We start from the raw sequence: 21,264 nt of genomic DNA on the forward strand, positions 1-21,264 counted from the left end.
TTGATGCATAATTTGAAGAAATTAAATTATCCTTAAATTTCATAATTAGGGTTCATGCATAATTGGGAGAAATTAAATCATTCTTGGAGAATCATAAATTTCATAACACATGCTCTGATACCACATGTAAAAATTCTTAAGGGGTTTCATAGACTATCAATGATAGGAAACAACAGGATCTTGAAACCTATGGTTCTCACAAACAATCAATAAACAACAATAGATAATGATGTGTACCTTTCTCCATAGAAAGACTTGTACCTTTCTCCATAGGAACTTCTCTCTGGTGCACTTTGATTTCATTGAAAGAGGAGAGAAATAAGATTTCACTTCCTTAGCCTTTCTTTACTGCCTCTCTCCGTTTGTGATGACTATGGGTGAGAGAGAACACTTTCTGGTCAGGAAGGGGACCTTATCTCACGTTAGTGGGTATTAAGCCCCTTTTATAACCACTACTCCCATCAAGTAACAGTTAGTTCTAGAAACTTCTCCTATTAAACTCAATTACAATTTAGTTCTTAATCGTTAATTATTTACTTATTAGTCCCTACATAAGTCACATGTCTCTCACATGAGACATTAATTCTTACAGCATATCTTGCAATTTATGTTGCAAATGGTGAGTATCAAGTAATAGATCCCCACGGTTCCAAAATATCTGAGCATGCCCGACATTTAGCATTAAATGATAATAATTTGCATGACCAAGCTCTCGTTCCCACAGGTTTGAGAACTATAGTTTTTCCTGCGAAAGCCACAAATGAAACTTTCTTGAATACATTGGTGTCAAGGTGCAAATACTTAAGGTATTTAAAACTACGTAATTCTGAAAACTGAGAGTTGGAAAGTTAAAACATTTAAGATATCTCAGTCTTCAAGATAATGGAAAACTTAAGGGACTCCCTGATTCAATGTGTAAACTCCAAAGTTGCAAACTTTGGACCTCACAGGATGCCTAAAGCTACAAGAATTGCCCAGAGGAATAAGAAAACTAATAAGCCTTCGTCAGCTGTTTATAAACAACAAGGATTCCTGATTTTCCAGAAAAACAGATTTCAAATTTGACATCTTTAGAAGATTTAAGATTGTATTATTGTGATAATTTGGAGTCATTGTCCCAAGGGATACAACTTTCTAGTCTTAAAACGTTGGTTTTGGAAGGCTGTGGGAGACTAAAGTCTTTGTCGTTTCATGTCATTAGAAATTTAGAAAATTTTGTTATTGATGACTGGAAAGTGGGAATTATCAATGGGCCTTGGCAACCAAATCTCTGATTCAAGGTTAAAAGTTCCTTTGTCTTGAAGGTTTGCCACAGCTGGCCACTTTGCCACAGTGGTTGCAAGGATCTATGAACACTTTACATTCCTTGGTAATTATTTCTTGCTAGAATCTTGAGGAGATTCCTGAATGGCTGTCAACTCTGATTTGTCTCAAACAACTTCCAATTCAAGGTTGTCCAAAGCTGCTTTTACTTCCTCAAAACATGCATCACCTCACAAATCTTGAAACATTAGAAATTGTTGGTTGTCCTGAATTATGCAAAAAATACCAGAAGGAGGTTGGACAGGATTGGCACAAAACATCACAGATAAAAAATGTAATAATTGATGAACCGGAAGAGCAAAGGCAATTCTACGACAACAGTCAAAAGTTGAAGGTACTAATTTTCGCTTTTTGGTTTTCATAATAGATTGTTGTTTTAGAAAACTTCTTTACATATCAAGTTATTTACCAATGCCTTTATAGATTAGATAGTTAAGACTCCGTTAAGCTTGTTCAATTCCTAACTATGTAGATAGAAAAAGACTTAAGTTAAGAGAGGCTGTATGTTACTGGCCTCTCGAACTGGAAAGAGTCTAGTCTCTAGCTGTTAGTTAGGAAATACCTTAAATACACACAAAATATGTAATTACAAAAAAATTGATAGATTTTTCAATGCTAAAGACAATGGTTATGGAATTGATTAGGTTTGTGAATGAGACTTTCTGCAAATTAGAGTTCTGGAACTTGTTGAGTGTGTCTCTAGGCTGAGTTTTAGTGAGGAATAAGTAATTAAGTGGGTGAGTGGGAGATGTTGGGTGTCCATCCACTATGACAATTTTAATTACTTGTGTTCATGTGAATAACTTGTGTGCAACTTGTAACTTGTTTTGCAGTGGCAGTAGCTAATCATGGGTATAAGCAACTTTTCAGCTATGGAGGCTATATCAGTAAAATTGAGACTCAGAGCAGAATCGAGCAGGGCAGCAGCTTTTTGATTGATTTTTTTTGTTTCATTTATTTTAAGATGTAATTTGTAGACTCTGTTTTCTTTTCTCTTTTTTTTCTTTTATGATATGTTGTGTAATTTTAGACATCATTCAACTCTATATTTTTTATTTTCAATATGAGATCCAAAGCCCAATAGTGTAAGAATTAGGAAAAACAAAATAAGGATGAAAAAAGATATGGTTCGGATAAAATTGGATGTTTACAAACATTTTTACCTTTATGTATACAAAATAATTAAGTCCTTTATTTAAGCATTTTAGTTAGGATTTAATTCTTAATCATATGTATCAAAAGTAATACTTGATCGCCACATACTCAGCGTATTATTATTGGATATAAGTTATAATCAATAATCATATGAGAAATAATTAAAAAACAAATAAATAAAAAGAACAAAAGTAAAATTTCTTTCATACATATTAATTTGGATACGTATTTGTATCTTAACGAATAAATTTTAAGGACATAATTGATATTTATTAAAAAAATTGAAAAAAAAAAGTGAGGATATAATTGGATGTTCACAATCATTTTCACCTTTATGTATCCAAAGTAATTAAGTCCTTTATTTAAGCATTTTAATTAGGATTTAATTCTTAATCATATGCATGAAAAGTAAATATTGATAGACACATACTATTATCCAATCACTTTTAGTTTAAACAAATTCACACACAAACATTTGTATACCTGATCGATCAAATTTTAGATTGATAAATGAAGCATGTAGTTGAAGATTGCTACCAGGGGGGAGGCTTTTGTTTCCGTGTCTAGGGCATGCAACAAGCTTCATTAAGTTCTTACAGTTGTGCATGTAGATCCCTACCAAGGGGGATTACTGCCAGTTGGATTCAAACCTAAGCCTCATAAGCTAAGTTCTTTAATTTATCTTTTCCAATTGAATCAATCCTATTGGTGACTCTATTTTGTTTATCTATAATCTGCAAGATGCTTTTTGTGTCTTGGTTATGGTTATGTTTGACAAGTCATTTTAGTTAGATTTTAGAATTTTTTTACTAGCTAAAAAATTTGTATGATTGTTCGTTAAACAAATTTTTTTAAGTAACTTTTAGTATTTTTTTAGTAGTTTTTTTAGCATTTTTTGAAACACTACTTGAAATAACATTTTTTAAAACGTTAACTTTTTTCTTTTTATCTTTTATTCAATTTTTATCCTAAAATATTTATTCAATTTTCATAATACCCTTTCTAAATGTCATTTATGTCATTTTATATTTTTCAGCTACTTTAACAGTTAGTTTTAACGAACACTTATGATTTAATAATAAGCTAGCTACTAGTTAGTTTTTGAACTTTCAGTTATCATCTAACTTTTCAGCTTCCAAGAGCAATGGTACCGGGAGAGATTATCACTTTCTTGTCGTTGATGTTGCCTTAGATGTTTACTCTATCCTGCCTAACAATTCCCTAGAAAAAGGGCATATGGACCATAGTGTCAGGAACTAAACTTCTCCAGAAAATGTGTCCATCCAACACGATCAAAGAGGCCCTTAATAGGAAACCTCTCATCTTCCATACTTTGAAAGTTCATCCATCTTCTAGGGATGAACCAATCTTTTGGAAGTGTCCTTATTGCATCTTCTTCATTGTTAGTCACTAGAATCTAAATAGTCTCGCTCTTCTTGGGTGTCATTATTAACAAAGATCAAAACTTTTTGAAGAAAAAGGTGAGATTTTTTAAAATGAGTTCTCAAAAACAAGTAGAAAGGCACAAATGTCTCTGAGAATTCCAGGTTTCAAAAGAGTCTCCTTAATGTCTGCCTTTGCCTTTTATAGGTTTTTTTAAAAGAGGGAGAGATAAAAGAACAGTAACGATTCAAATCACATTTATTATTTTTTAAAATCGTTTCCCAATCATGGCAAAAAGGGCAATGCACGTCTTTTAAGAGAAACTAAAAGGTTTTTATCTTTGTGAATGTGTTTCTCCTTCATCTGTGTACTCGAGTAAACGTTAGTCCAAATAGATTAATGAAAGATTATAAGACGATGTCATTATTTGAGATAGTATGATATACATCATTAGTTTGATAGACTAACCATATTTAAATGTTCCCTAATACAGATAAAACAATCTTCAGACAAAGGCTTAGTAAAAATATCAACACATTGAAGATCTGTGTCTACAAACTTTATATCAAAAACACTTTTTTGAACATAATCACAAATGAAATGATATCTTATTTCAATATGTTTATCCTTTGAATGTTGTATAGATTTTTAGATAAACTGATTGCACTATTGTTGTCACAATATATAAGTATATTATTCTCAAAACTAGAGTAATCTTTTAATTGATACTTTATTCATAGCAGTTGTGAGCAACAACTTGCAATAGACACATGTTCAGCTTCTTCTGTAGGCAAAGCAATGGAGTTTTGTTTCTTGCTTGCCTAAGATATCAGATAGGGTTCAATATAGTGACATCCTCCACTTGTGTTTTTTATTCAACTTTATCTCTTGCATAGTTTCCATCGCAGTAACCTACTAACCTGAAGTCTTGATTTTTCTTATAAAACAAACTTTGATTAGTGGTTCCTACTAGATTTTGTAAGATCCCCTTAACAGCTTTGACATGTGACTCTCGAGGATCGGATTGAATCCTAACACACATACATACACTATACATAATATCAGGTCTATTAGTAGTCAGATACAAAAGTAAATTGATGCACAAAATATGTACTCGCTAAGGGCAAGTATATCCTATGCAGTAGCAACAGTGGACTTGAAAGTCTGGATATCGTACCCTAAAGACTTGTTGTGTTCCTAAATAATCAAAATCGCATAAACTAAATAATTTTGAGTTTTTATCTTGATTTGGAGATTGTTTGAGTTTGCGTTCAGAAAATAAAACTAAAGATATGCAACAGTTTCAAAGAAGAGATATGTATGAATAAAAGTGACTAAGATTATGATTTCACATGTACTATTTTTTCTCCTAATTCCTATATTAATTAAGAACTCTCAGTTACCAATTAATTGTCTAATACCTTTTATTTAAGTTATCAGCCTACGGTCAAGGTCTGAGAATACTTTTCCCCCTAAATCAATCATGCATTGGTCATTTGGAATTTAATATAGGGTTAAGGATGAATAAGAGAGAAGTTCATAAAAAAGGGATTCATGTCATCAGTTTGTGAAGAGAATTCCAAAGTTGCCCAAATACAAGAACCTATGACCAGGGGTAGGACCAAACAGTCAGAGGATACCCTCCAACAAATGGTAGTAGCCATACTTGACAAGGCCCAAGTGGAGAAGGACAAAGGCCCAAAGGCACTCCCAAGAATCTTGATTGCTGAAGGCCCAAACTAATTTGAAGGCCCATATCCAATATTTTCTATTTTTGTAATTATAATTAAATAAATTGGTGGTTGAATCCTATGCCTTTTCAGTTGCACCAATTTCAGTTAATGCTACACTATATGTATTCAACTCTTTTTGAAGGAAATCACTTTTGACCTTTTTCAGAAAATACTTGTGTATTTTGTGAGAGCTTTTCTATGGGTTCCTTTTCGAACCAATTATAGGCTTATCAAGGTTAAACCCTTGTGGCTTCTACCCCTGACTTATCTTCCATCTTTGAAGTGGCATCATGCGATTCTGTGACCTATACCAAGTGATCCGCTCCTAATAAGGATCACCTCATCTGGTATCAGAGCTTCGGTTCTTGATACAGGTTCTATCCTATCCGACATTTTTTTCCTTCGTATTTTGATGTCTCATTCTCCGTTCATGTTTTGTTCTATAATTTGAGTTCTTGTTGTTTTGTTTTTTTTTCGTTTGTGATTTTTGTATGTTCATCTTCCATCTTTGAGTCTATTCGATTTCGTTTTCATTTTCGATTTCGTTCTCATTTTCGTCCTCGTTTTCATTTTTTTTTCTGTCTATTCTATTTGATTTTTTTTTCTTTCTTTGATTGATGGATGGTCTGTTTGTGCCTTGTTCTATTCGAATTCTATTTTGTTCTATTTAAATTCTATTTGGGACGAATTCTATTTGTTGGATGAATTGAGGGTTTAGGTAAAATTGCCTATTGAAAGAATACATTGGTTGGACCAGTGGAATTGATAGAACATTCTATTATCCTAGATGAATTGTGAAGAGCACATAATATATATATAAAAACAATTGCAAAAAAAATAGTTTGGAAAAAAATTGGGTGTTTAATCTTTGATCGCAGATTTGAAACAGGTAGAGGCGTTTTTAGGCAAAAATAGTAGGTCAAATCCCCTTAGGGTTTGCCCAGGGATTTTCCTTTCAATTCTAAGAATTTTGATATATAATGTGCCTCAAATGGACGACTATAGCAAAAGTTATGACCATTAGAAGTTTACATGTCATTTTCGCTATTTCTGTTCTTCTTCTCTGTTAATTGAGTAATTTCTTTGTTCAATTCTACCTGTTTTGTGTTGTCTATGTATTTTGTCTTCTGTCTATGACTTAAGTTGTTTTTTATTGAGTCTGTGTGATTATTAAGTTATCTTTTCCTGTTCTACTACCTTGTGCGTCCAATTTGGTTCATCCAGGAACTTAAGAAGGAACAAAAGTGGTAAAAGGCAAGAGTGAAAACATCACACAAAAGCCTATTTTGAGAGCATAAAAAACGAGCGTAGTACCATCAAAGAGAGAAACACGTAAGTAGAGTGTGGTAAGGTCCTGAAACCTTTATTTAATTTACTGCAAATTCTTCTATTCCTTAATTATGGCAAGAGCTGGTGACGGTGGTGGTGAGTATCATCAATTGGACGGAGCTCAACGTTTGTTACTGGATGTGATGACTACACAAATACAACGTTTGTTGAACCATAACAATGAAGAGCTCTATGAACGAATAGAAGGACTAGAGAACCAACTGACTCAGAATGCTAGACGACCTAATGGTGGGAACAAAGGGGGCAATGATGGATCGAGGCAAAACAAATTGAGGGGCAAAACAGAATTGAGGGAGTAAAACTCAATGTATCTCCTTTCAAAGGCAGGAGTGACCCAGACACCTACCTAGACTAGGAGATGAAAATTGAGCATGTACTCTCTTGCAATGACTATACTGAAGAACATAAAGTCAAGTTAGCAGAGCTAAATTCCCAAACTATGCCCTTGTTTGGTGGAATAAAAATCAGAGAGAAATGCTGAGAAAGGAAGGGCGAGAGATAGATACATGGACTGAGATGAAAAGGGTTATGCGAAAAAGGTATGTGCCAACTAGTTACAGCAGAACCATGCGACAGAAGTTTCAGAGGTTGTCCCAAGGAAGTTTGACTTTGGAAGAATACCACAAAGAGATGGAGATGGCACTAATGAGGGCCAACATCGAAGAGGAAATAGAGGACACAATGGCTCGTTTTTTGAATGGTCTAAATCTTGACATTAGAGATATTGTTGAATTACAGAAGTATGTGGAATTGGATTACCTGCTACATAAGGTAGTACGGGTCAAACAGTAGCTCAAGAGGAAAAGTGCAGTAAGAAGGAACTCATCCAATACTTACCAGAACTAGACCAACAGATCCAAGAAGGAGGGAGGCAACTTGTCCAGTTCATCAACAGCATTTCCACATGGAAAGTCAGCAGCGTCCTGTGCTGGAACCAAGCATAACTCTGCCTCGTCCAACACTGGGACCAGAAACATAAAATGCTTCAAATGCTTAGGCAGAGGACATATTGCTTTTGAACGTCCAACTAGGAGGACCATGATTATAAAGGAAGATGGAGAAATCACTAGTGAATCTGAAATCAGTGAAGAAGAGCTTGAGGAGGAAGCTATGCAAGGTGATATGCTAATGGTGAGAAGGTTGCTGGGAAGTCAGATGCAGCCACTGGATGACACCCAAAGAGAAAATATTTTCCAAACCAGGTGTGCCATTAATGGTAAGCTTTGCTCTTTAATTGTTGATGGAGGAAGTTGTACCAACTTTGCAATTTTCAGGTTAGTGTCCAAACTGAATTTGGAAACTAAACCCATCCTAGGCCATACAGACTTCAGTGGCTTAGTGAAGATGAAGAGGTAAAAGTGACTCAGCAGGTTGAGGTGTGTCTCACCATTGGAAGATACAATGATAGCGTGTTGTGTGTATGGTTCCAATGGAGGTGACTCGTATACTGTTAGGAAAACCATGGCAATATGACACCAAAGCAGTACATGATGGCTTCACCAACAAGATTTCTTTCCAGCATAATGACCAGAAAATTATTCTTAAACCTCTATCCCCTAGAGAAGTGTGTGATGACCAAATCATAATGAGAGAAAAGAGAGAACAAGAGAAAGAGAAGAGTGAAACACCAAAGAGGAATAAGAAAAAAGAAGAGTGATACACATGAGAGAAAGAGTAAAACCCCTGAGGGAAAATTTAATTGTTTAGTAAAGGCGAGTGAAGTGAGGAAGGTGCTACTTGCTTGTGAGCCACTCTATCTCCTGTACTACAAAGACAATAAAATTTCTGCTAAAAATTCTAATGAGTTTACTATTTATATTTCTCCTATTGTTGAGCTCCTATTGCAGGAATTTAAAGATGTCTTTCCCAGGGAAATTCCTCATTGACTGCCACCTTCAAGAGGCATAGAACATCAAATTAACCTCCTTCCTGGAGTTTCATTGCCTAACAGGCCAGCTTATAGGAGCAACCCACAAGAGACTAAGACGATTCAAAAGCAAGTGCAAGACCTCATGCAAAAGGGGTGGGTTCAAGAAAACTTGAGTCCATGTGTTGTTCCAGTTATTCTAGTGCCAAACAAAAATGGAACATGGAGGATGTGCACAGACTGCAAAGCCATCAACAACATCACGGTAAAGTATAGGCATCTCATTCCTAGGCTAGACGATATGTTGGATGAATTGCATGGAGCTTGTGTTTTCTCTAAAATTGATTTGAAAAGTGGGTATCATCGAATTAGGATTAGAGAGGGGGATGAATGAAAAACAGCTTTCAAAAGTAAATATGGACTATATAATGGCTGGTTATGCCCATTGGACTGACCAACACTCCTAGATCCTTCATGAGATTAATGAACCATATGTTAAGATAATTTCTAGGAAAATTTGTTGTGGTTTATTTTGATGATATCCTGATTTACAGCAAATTCTATGATGAACATCTTGTGCATTTGAGGAAAGTTTTAGAGGCCCTTAGGCATGAGAGCTTGTATGCTAACATGGGTAAATGTGTGTTCTATTTAGACCATGTACTTTTTCTTGGTTTTGTTGTTAGCTCACAGGGAGTACAGGTTGATCAAGAAAAAGTGAAAGCCATTCAAGAATGGCTAACCCACCAAAATTGTTGGTGAGGTAAGAAGCTTTTATGGTTTGGCAAGTTTCTACATGAGATTTGTTAGGGATTTTAGTACTGTGGCAGCACCTCTTATTGAGATTTCCAAGAAAAATGTAGGATTTAAATGGGAGAAAAAAAAAGAACATGCATTCGCTGCACTTAAAGAAAAATTGACGCATGCGCCAATCTTGCATTACCTAATTATGGCCAATCCTTTGAAATTGAGTGTGATGCGTCTAGGGTTGGGATAGGGTCTGTTTTAATGCAAGAGGGGCATCCCATTGCCTACTTTAGTGAAAAACTGAATGGGATTGTCCTTAATTATTCCACATATGACAAGGAGTTGTATGCGTTGGTAAGGGCATTTACAAACTTGGCAGCATTACCTTCTATCCAAACAATTTGTCATACATAGTGACCATGAACCATTGAATCATCTTAAGGGACAAAGCAAACTGAGCAAGAGACATGCCAGGTGGGTGGAGTTTCTTGAACAATTCCAATATGTGATCAAGCACAAGAAAGGTAAGTCCAATGTAGTTGCTGATGCACTTTCAAGAAGGTATGTTTTATTCTTTACGCTTGAAACTAAATTCATTGGGTTTGAGAACATTAAAGAATTGTATAACCATGATCCGGATTTTGCTTCTAAATATTATGCATGTGAACATACTACTCAAAATGGTTTCTTTTAGCATAATGAATATTTGTTCAAAGAAAAAAGATTATGTGTGCCTAAAGGGTCCATAAGAAGATTACTTGTGAAAGAAGCCCACGAGAGGGGATTAATGAGACATTTTGGGGTTCAAAAGACTTTAGACATGTTACAGGAGCATTTCTATTGGCCACATATGAAACATAATGTGCATAAGTTTTATGAACAGTGCATTATTTGTAAGTAGTCAAAGTCTAGAGTCATGCCTCATGGTCTTTGTTCTCCTTTACATGTTCCTGAATATCCTTGGATTGATTTATCTATGGATTTTGTTTTAGGTTTTCCTCGGACGAGGAATGGTAAGGACTCCATTTTTGTTGAGGTTGACAGGTTCTAAAAAATGGCACATTTCATACCATGTAAGAAAAATGATGATGCGTGCCATGTTGCTAAATTATTTTTCAAGGAAGTGGTACGTCTCCACAGACTACCAAGAAGCATTGTTTTGGACTGAGACACCAAGTTCCTCAATCACTTTTGGAGAACATTATGGGGTAAGGTTGGAACAAAGCTTCTCTTTTCCACCACATGCCATCCTCAAACCGATGGCCAAACTGAGGTAGTAAACAGAACTTTGACTTTTCTTCTTAGAGTTGTGATTAAAAACAATATAAAGAGTCGGGAAGAATGTCTGCCTCATGTTGAGTTTGCATACAATAGGGTTGTACATAGCACTACAAAACACTCACCATTTGAAGTAGTGTATGGTTTTAACCCCTTCACTCCTCTTGATTTGTTACCACTGCCTAACATTTCTGATTTTAAGCATAAGGATGCACAGGCTAATGTTGAATATATAAAAGATTGCATGAGCAAGTGAAGGCTTAAATTGCAAAGAAGAATGAAAGTAATGCCAAGCAAGCCAACAAGAGCAGGAAGAAAGTGGTACTTGAACCAGGTGATTGGGTTTGGGTACACACGAGGAAGGAGAGGTTCCCTGAACAAAGGAAGTCCAAACTTCAACCTAGAGGAGACAGACCTTTCCAAGTACTAGAGAGGATCAGTGACAATACTTACAAGATCGATATTCTAGGTGAGTATGGAGTAAGTTCCTCTTTTAATGTTGTTGACTTGACTCCATTTGTTGTAGGTGGTGATTCTAAAGATTTGAGGGCAAATGCTTTCCAAGAAGGAGAGAATGATGAGAATTCCAAAGCTTCTCAAATACAAGGACCTATGACCAGGGGTAGGACCCAACAGTCAGAGGATACCCTCCAACAAATGATAGCAGCCATACTTGACAAGGCCCAAGTGGAGAAGGAAGATGGCCTAGAGGCACTCCCAAGAATCTTGATTGTTGAAGGCCCAAACTAATTTCAAGGCCCATATCCAATATTTTCTATTTTTGTAATTGTAATTAAATAAATTGGTGATTGAATCCTATGCCTTTTTCAGTTGCACCAATTTTAGTTAATGCTACACTATATGTATTCAACTCTTTTTGAAGGAAAGCACTTTTGGCATTTTTCAGAAAATACTTGTGTATTTCATGAGAGCTTCTCGTCAAGTTCCTTGTCTAACCAATTCTGGACTTATCAAGGTTGAACCCTTGTGGCGTCTATCCCTGACTTATCTTCCATCTCAGGAAGTGGCGTCATCCGATTCCATGACCTATACCAAGTGATCTGCTCCTAATAAGGATCAAATCAATTTTGTTATGCAAGCTTTATGAATCCTATCATTATATAGGTCAATTAATTACGAGAAGATGATCACTACCACGCAATTAATTAATAATTAGAGTAATCAATTCCAATATAGAAGTGAAAGTGATAGAAAGATACAATTAATTGAATAACATCGAAGAACTTTATTAAAGGGGGAACTAGAGTACATTGGTACAACTACATCACAATCCAAGTTCTAAGGGGTTTAGTCAACCATGATGATAAAATATAACTATACAACATACAATATTGCATTAGAAATAAAAGAAATCGAAAACCCTTAGAGATTTGGATCCCAATCGTTCCTAGTGCAGTTCTTCTCTAAAAGCTCTTGTTATTCCTAAAAGGTCTAATGAATTTCGAATCCCAAAGTACAAACTCCAACTTCTTATTTTAGACTCCTAAAAATAATTATTTCAATTAGGCACACTATAGAAAGATATTCTAATATGATCTCTAAATATAATTACTTTAATTAGGTATACTATGAATAGATATTCTAATATGATCTCTGAAGATAATTATTTTAATTAGGTGCACTATAGATAAATATTCTGATTAGATCCCTAAAGATAATTACTTTAATTAGATGCCTAAAGATAGTTTCCTTCATTAAGCTCACTTAGTTCATTGTGATATCCACCACGGTCGTTATCAAAATCCTAACGCTAAAGCTTGAGATGTTGTGAAATGACAAGGACCCTCATGATTGACCATGGCCTTCCTAGTTGACCACGGTCGTGGTCAATGTACCACAGTCATTATCAAGTAAAATTAGCATTAAATCTTCATGAAATTGTATATTTTTCAATTTTTTCACTTGATTGAGCGATTGTACTACTGTAAGGTAAATATTAATGTCCAAACATGAATTATATCAATAAAATACATGGAATAGCATGAAAACTTACATAAAATATCACACAAATTATGGTTTATCATAAATCAATCATACCTCTGTAGATCATCTTATCTACTAGTTTACCAGATTCGTATTTACTCAAGGGATTGGAAGCATGCATAAAAATACCATTTTAATAAATCCTAAGAATTCAATAATATTTTCTCAAAGGTAGTGTGGTATCATTTTATACATTATTAATAGTGTGTTTGGATACCCATTGAGAGAACTCAAATGAATGTTGAAGCCAATTCATGTTCTCTGATTGTGTGTAAACAATAAACCAAATACACTTTATGACTTTAAATGAGCTCCTTAACAAGTAGTTATAGGAAAAGAAAAATAAGAAAACAAAAAAGAATTAATTTTTCCAATAAACTAAAGTTTATACACTTAACATTTGTAAAATCTCTATCTAACTTTTCCAAAAACTAAAGTGTATAAATTAGTTTTAATTTATGAAAGAATTAAGTCTAATTCAATTTTTTTTCTTATGCTTATCTACAACTACTTGGAGAAGTTTCTCAAATAAAGGAAGTTAAGTCTCAATCAAGTCGTAGTACATCAAGATAAAATGATCATTCAGAAAGAATAATACAAATCATAGGAGAGAAAATCACACTACTAGAAAATATAGATTTAACATCGTTAGGTTAACATCAGTTTTTGATAAAACTGATATTAACATAAATGTGGTGGCATAATTGTAAATAATGTGCATTAGTTGACATTGGTTTTCTACATCGGTTTTGTAGAAAATCGATGTTAACGAACTTACGTTAACATCGGTTTTAGGAAAAAGTGATGTTAACATGACTTCGTTAACAACGGTTTTTAAAAAATCGATGTTAACGTAAGTTTGTTAACATTGGTTTTTCCTTAAACCGATGTTAACATTTACATCGCTTGGTTAACATCGGTTTTATATTGAAAACCAATGTTGAAGCTACATTTAAAAATATTAGAACGTGAACCCTATTTTCCTCACACTCTCTTCTTCTCCGTCTAAGCTTCGTATTCGCGACTCTGATATCTCCCTCTGCTGCCACCGTGACACCTCGCCATCGTACCCAAGTATTTTGCTGCAACCGTATTTCTCGCGACTTTGTCTTCTCTGTATCTTTTTGTATTCAATACCATGGCTGAGTTTGGCTCACCTCGCATGGCTGAGTTTTAGCTTCTTGTTTTTATTTTATCCACACGTTGGTCAAGCATAAGCAATTGGGTGGTTTCGCTTTGGCTCACCTCGCATGGTTGTGTGTTAGTATCATAGGAATTCTTGACTCCCTCCTTCAATGTGGTTAAAGCACCTCTAAACCCCTTCTGTTTAGCCAACCATTAAGATAAAAAAAAAATAGTACTTTAGCATAATTTGAAGTGTTTGTATATATGTCTATATGTTTGTTTTTGTGTTGTACTATGTTGTTTCAGTTCTTTGTCTATGTTGATAATCCAGTCTCACTTTCAAGTAGTTTATGTTTTACATTACAGGTTAAATGTGTGAACTGTGATTCTGTTACCATTCCTGAGCTACGATCTGTGAAAGAAAGCTTTAAGTTCAACTCAACGGTGAAAAGTAAGTTTCTTATGTTCTCCATTCCATTTCACTTATGCGTTTAATTTGAGTCTTACTGCTAAAATTTTTGTTTGTGTTCTATACTTTGCTGTAGTATAGGATTCACAATCACTGTGTCCAAATCCATGGTGGTTTAGGGTACAATCTAGCAACTTAGCAGCATGTTATAATCCTAAATATTTCAATCAAATGAATCAGGCATCTAGGCAAAGTGCATAACCAACCAGAAAGCAAAAGTAGCTGCAACTACTTTTCAAATAATACACCATTTTTAATTAAAACTAGCCTTTGATGATGCAATGCATTTTGTTTATAAGCTTGGTATTAGCCTTTGATGATGCAATGCATTTTGTCATGTGAATGGGGAATTGAACATGTTGTTAAGGTATCTAATGAAAAGGACTACAACTACAAACATTTTTTATACTATTATTGTAACTGAGCTTTCACTAATACATTAATTAATCACCAAAGTCCATGCTGAGACATGATTGAAAATATTTTAGTAAGAAACAAGAAGGTATGCATGGACAAAATTTAATAAGAGCGTGCAAGGATATATCAAAGTGGCATGGTTCATTCCTTTTCTACTTCATTTTGTGAAGCAACAAGCTTCTAGCCTGTTGTTCATATACAACAAAAGATCTGAGTTCTAAACTCTATCCAACTCCCTTCTATTGTCTCCAACATGAATAGGGGGCATTTTATGGAATATCATGGTGTTTAATTATAAAATTACAGTGTCTTGTTTGGGAAGTCTAAGGTAGAATATTTATATTATATAGTGGTCCCTTTGCCCTTGGTTCTTGAAGGAATACATACATATTATGTAAATTTGTTGCGAAATGGATTTCAAAAAAACATTGAACTCGTGACTCATGAAAATAATTAAGTTAAACATTTATTGAGGTTGCCAATCAAATCTTTCTTGTGTTTCAAATGTGTTTGTAAATCATGGCTTCCCTTCATTTCTGATCCTTATTTTGTAAAATTTCACTTAGATGTTGCACCCACCAATCAAACTCTTCTTGATTATGATTTCTCCATCTGCCCTAACCCTAGTAGCATGCATATTTAGGGAATCAAGTTTTTCTCCAGCAAAACCAATTCAGAGGGAAGAAAGTTGAGGGTAACTTTGGGTATATATTGACACCACATGGGCCATTTTTTGAACGGGGCACTTCATTGGTTTGCTTTGACGTCTAATAAGAAGCATTTTGATGCAATTATTTCTTATGTTTTGAGACAAAGAAGCTTATCAGATATTCCTTTGCCACATGATTTAACCATGGAAGTTAAAAGTAAAATAGTTAGTTTAACGTTGACGGCAATAAAAGGATGTCTATGTTTGCGTCATAACTTCGTTGATAATGAAAGGGCGGAGGTATGGATGATGAAAGAATATAAATTACAATCATGTTGGACTAAGTTCTTGATTGAATAAGCTTCTATATATGTAAGACCATAGATACTTATACATGTTGTTTAGTGTCTTTATCTTTTTTTTTTTTTTTTGCTCTTAATGTCATGATGTTTGCATTGTATTTGTCTGAGGTTCTTTTATATAGTTTTTAGATTCAACCCCTACTTATTTGATTATTTCCCTCTATTCTCCTAGCCCTAGTCTCACTAATTAATAACCCCATAACAACTACCTACCTTGGTATAATGCATGGTATCATTGGAACATTATCAAATTAGTATAGAGCATGGAGAAACTTGGTATATAATTCACATTGAAAGATTTTATTGTTGTAATCTTGTGGGTTTGTTTTACACTTTAGAAAGGAGAACATGAAAACAACAATTTATGGATGTGGCTTCTGTAAGTTTAATAATTTCATTAGCTCTCTGTACATTCAACCTAACTTAAGGTCTACTTCTTTCACTATTTGTACATAAAATTTGTTAGTTGTGTAACAGCTGTGTTAGTTTGTTGAGCTGATTATTTTTGCTTACTTTCCTATTAAAACTAATATTGTAGGCAGTATAAAAAAACCATCAGCAACATGCTGCTTATGGTCTAGAATGGTCATCTATAGGCCAATTCCTCTATTTATTTACCTAAACAATAATTTGGTGGTACATTGTCTTCAAGAAACTAAGAGTATCGAATGGAGGAGTGCATGACACTATTTCTAGAGCAACTGGAAGAGAGTTAGAATGTGACATTTGAATTTTCTTTTTTAAATGTGTTTATTAGTTTTTTGTTCTTTATTCTCTTGCATATACGCACCAACTTTATTATTTTTGTGACGGTGTTGATAGTGACCAGAAAAAGGTCTCCGGTGTTCTGCCACGAGTGTGTGTAACATCATTGGACAGAAAAGGCTTTTAAATTCTAAATAGAGATGAGAGTGAGCGTGTGTATGGTTGCCAATGGAAGTCATGATCACATTCTTTCATATGTTCAAACTAAATGATAATTATTCATATAGGAAGCCAATGATGGAAGATTATCTCTATATTGCAAGAATTTATATATATGACACAACAATCATCAATCAAGGCTGAAGAAAAGACTAACAAAGATCATGAGCTTTTCTTAATCTCAATTTATATATATGATCAAATTTTACTTGATATATCCAAGTTTGTCTTATATCTCACTTAGCATTGAAATATTTAATTTGTAGGCACTATTTGTCTTCTTGTTTGCATCGCGATTACGATATTCATCATCATCATCAAAAGTACGGAAGTTTTTCATAAACTTTTGATGCTCATTTTTGTTACCAATGCTTTTGTACGTTGTTGTCTGTGATTAATGACCAGTTCTTTATATACAACTTTTGTTCATCATGAGTGAACCTTAGATTCTCGTTTGAGATTGAATACAATGATTCTTACGGATAGTTTGCATTAATCATTGTATTGAATCTTGAATTGTCCGTTTGGACAGTTTGGGAAGAGTCATATTTTTATGGTAGATTCATGCGTTAAGCTTAAGATTATTTTGTTGAATTTGATGAAATTTCAGAACAATGCATTTCTAGTTGTTCTTTGAGTGCATACTTGATTGTCGGGGAATTAATGTCACCGCTTTCATGTCGTGTACTTAGATATCAATGCAAAATGCTGCCAAAATTTCATCAATTTTAACAAAATAGATTTAACCTTGACGTATGAATCTACCATAAAAAAATGTCTTCCTGAATGGGATAGGGTCACACCTTTAATGAAAAAGTGAGATTTTCATGCATCGAATAACTTTGTGAGTATCACGGAGTTATTATTTAGATGGATCAAAGTTGGATGAACAAAAGTTGCATGAGCCCTATGTATAAGGAAGGCAAGGAACAGTTCTTGCAATTTGCTTCGGAAAGAAGTCGATCGAATAAGGACGGAAAATTTTTTTGACCGTGCATAAATTGTTTGAACAGGAGACGACAAATACCGGACAACATATGAGAGCATCTGTTGAGTGATGGGATTAAGAAGAATTATACAACGTGGATATGACATGGTTAATTGACATACATGCATAGTGGGTCCTAATCTAAACTGTTTGATGTAAAAATAGGAGATAACTTGGAGGATATGATTTATGATCTTGGACAAGAGTCTTTTCAGCAAGCACATGCCTCAATGTATGATACATAGCAAACTGATTCAAAGAAACCTTTGTATCTATGGTTCAAGAATTCCTTAACGTTGTTGTCAGCGGTGTTAAGTTTGGTTAATGTAAGACGGAAAATTGTTTGAACGGGAGACGGCAAATACCAGACGACATATGGAAGCATCTGTTGAGTGATGGGATTAAGAAGAATTATACAATATGGATATGGCATGGTGAATTGACAGACATGCATAGTGGGTCCCAATCTGAACCGTTTGATGTAAAAATAGGAGATTGCTTAGAGGATATGATTTGTGATCTTGGACAAGAGTCTTTTCAGCAAGCACATGCCTCTATGTATGATACATTGCAAACTAATTCAAAGAAACCTTTGTATCCAAGGTGCAACAATTCTTTGACATTGTTGTCAGCGGTGTTAAGTTTGGTTAATGTGAGACGGCAAATTGTTTGAACGAGAGACGGAAAATACCAGATGACATATGGGAACATCTGTTGAGTGATGGGATTAAGAAGAATTATACAACATGGATATGGCATGGTGAATTGATAGACATGCATAGTGGGTCCCAATCTGAACCATTTGATGTAAAAATGGGAGATCGCTTGGAGGATATGATTTGTGATCTTGGACAAGAGTCTTTTCAGTAAGCACATGCCTCTATGTATGATACATTGCAAACTAATTCAAAGAAACCTTTGTATCCAGGATGCAAGAATTCCTTGACGTTGTTGTCAGTGGTGTTAAGTCTGGTTAATATGAAGGCCAGATATAGGTGAAGTGGCAAAAGCTTTAGTTCACTGCGTCAAGTAGTGCATGATATGCTTCCAAACGAAAACACATTGCCAAAAATTTACTATCAGGCGAAGAAGAAATTGTGTCCTATGGGTATGAAGTATCAGAAGATTCATGCTTGCCCTAATGATTGCATACTTTACAGACATGAGTTTGAAGAAATGCACAAATGCCCTAGGTGTGGGTATCACGGTACAAAGTGAAGGATGATGATGATTGTAGTAGTGACGAAAACTCAAAGACGGGCCCCCCAGCAAAGGTGTTGTGGTATCTTTTGATCATTCCAAGGTTTAAGCGTCTGTTTGCTAATGGAGACGACGCAAAAGACCTTACGTGGCATGCAAATGGGAGAAACTGTGATGGAATGCTCCGTCATCCGGTTGATTCCTCCCAGTGGAAGAAGATTGATTTTTTGTATCTGAATTTTGGCAAAAGGGCAAGAAATCTTAGGCTTGGACTTGCCACAGATGGAATGAATCCATATGGAAATTTAAGCACTCAACACAGTTCGTGGTCAGTTTTGCTAGTAATATACAACTTGCCTCCTTGGTTGTGCATGAAGCGAAAATACATGATGTTTTCTATGATGATATCGGGCCCAAGACAGCCAGGAAATGACATCGATGTTTATCTCAGTTCGTTGATTGAAGACTTGTCAGAGTTGTGGGACAAGGGGGCTTTAGTGTTTGATGGGTTTTGAAATGAGACTTTTCATTTGCGTGCAATGCTTTTTTGTACCATTAATGACTTTCCAGCATATGGGAATTTGAGCGGATACAGTGTTAAGGGTCATCGTGCATGCCCCATCTGTGAATAAGACACAAGCTACATAGAACTAAAACATGGTAGAAAAACAATATACACTAGGCATCGACGGTTTTTGAAACCTCATCACCCTTACCGGTGATTGAAAAAAGCATTTAATGGAAGTCAAGAGCATGAAAGTGCGCCGATACCGTTAACTAGTGACCAGGTCTTTCAGTGGGTTCAACACCTGGATGCTATATTTGGAAAGACCCAAAAGAAGGAAAAAAGTAAGACTTGCATATGTAAGGAAAGGTCAATTTTGTTTGATCCTCCGTACTGGTCTGATCTAGATGTTAGACATTATATTGATGTTATGCATATAGAGAAAAATGTATGTGATAGTGTCATTGGGACACTCCTTAACATTCAAGGCAAGACGAAAGATGGTTGGAATACTCGTCAAGATCTTGCTGAGATGGGTATACGAGCACAGTTACATCCAAAGTCTGATGATAAAAAAATATACTTGCCTCCAGCTTGTCATACTTTGTCCAGAAAGGAGAAGATGAATTTTTGTTAGTGTATGTGTCATGTCAAAGTCCCACAAGGATACTCTTCAAATATTAAGAGCCTTGTACAGTTGAAAGATCTTAAGTTGGTAGGCTTAAAGTCTCACGATTGTCACGTCTTGATGCAACAATTGTTAGTCGTGGCCATACAAGACATTTTGCCTAACAAAGTCAGGCTTGCCATAACTCTGCTGTGCTTATTCTTCAATGCCATATGTAGCAAATTCCTTGATCATGTCAAGTTAGATGAGTTGGAAAATGAGGCTGCTATTATATTGTGTCAGTTGGAGATGTATTTTCCTTATGCTTTCTTCTACATCATGGTTCACTTAATTATCATCTAGTCAAAGAAATCAAATGTTGTGGTCCTGTTTATTTGTGGTGGATGTACCTAGTTGAGCGATATATGAATATCTTAAAAGGGTATACTAAGAATCTACACCGTCCAGAAGCATCTATTGTGGAAAGGTACATTGCATAAGAAGCCATTGAATTTTGTTCATAGTACATTGAAAAGCAAAACTTGTTGGGCTTCCCAAGTCTCAGCATGACGAAAGAGTGGGAGGTAAGGGTTCAAGAGGACTGCATGTTATCACTCCAAGTGTAGAAGATTTGCAACAAGCCCATTTGCATGTATTGAATAACAGTAATGAAGTTTTGTCATACATACTTCGCCTCGAAGGTTTAGTGAAGGAAAGTAATCCAAAAATTTCGAAGAATAGGATCTTGAAAGAGCATAACAAGACATTCCTAGATTGGTTTAAAGATATAATCTTTCCTGATGATAATGCTTTTGAAATGTTAAGAAGACTAGCAGATGGGCCTAAAAGAAATGTTATAACTTGGCAAGGATACAATATAAACAAGTATTCCTTTTACACAAAAGCACAAGATGATGACAATCCCTATGTAGCTTCCATCCCTTACAATGCAAAATAGTGGGGTTACCCTAAGGGCTGAATCTCAACACTTCACTAGTGTACATGATGACTATCCCCGTGTAGCTTCCATCCCTTACTTTGGTTTCATTGAAGACATTTGGGAGCTTAACTATGTCAAATTTACCGTCTATGTTTTCAAATGTAAGTGGGTTGATAGCAATACCGGTGTGCAGATTGATGATGTAGGATTTACGTTGGTAGATCTAAAGAAACTCACT

The 21,264-nt window shown here is 35.0% G+C and overlaps 1 pseudogene; it reads left to right on the forward strand.

Annotated features, from left to right (window-relative positions):
- The first annotated feature begins 373 nt into the window (after window positions 1–373).
- On the forward strand, window positions 374–7,736 carry LOC112998172 (putative disease resistance protein RGA4; annotated as a pseudogene).
- Window positions 7,737–21,264: the final 13,528 nt, after the last annotated feature.

Source organism: Glycine max, chromosome 10 (genome assembly GCF_000004515.6).
Source record: "Glycine max cultivar Williams 82 chromosome 10, Glycine_max_v4.0, whole genome shotgun sequence".
NCBI classification, from domain to species: Eukaryota; Viridiplantae; Streptophyta; class Magnoliopsida; order Fabales; family Fabaceae; genus Glycine; species Glycine max.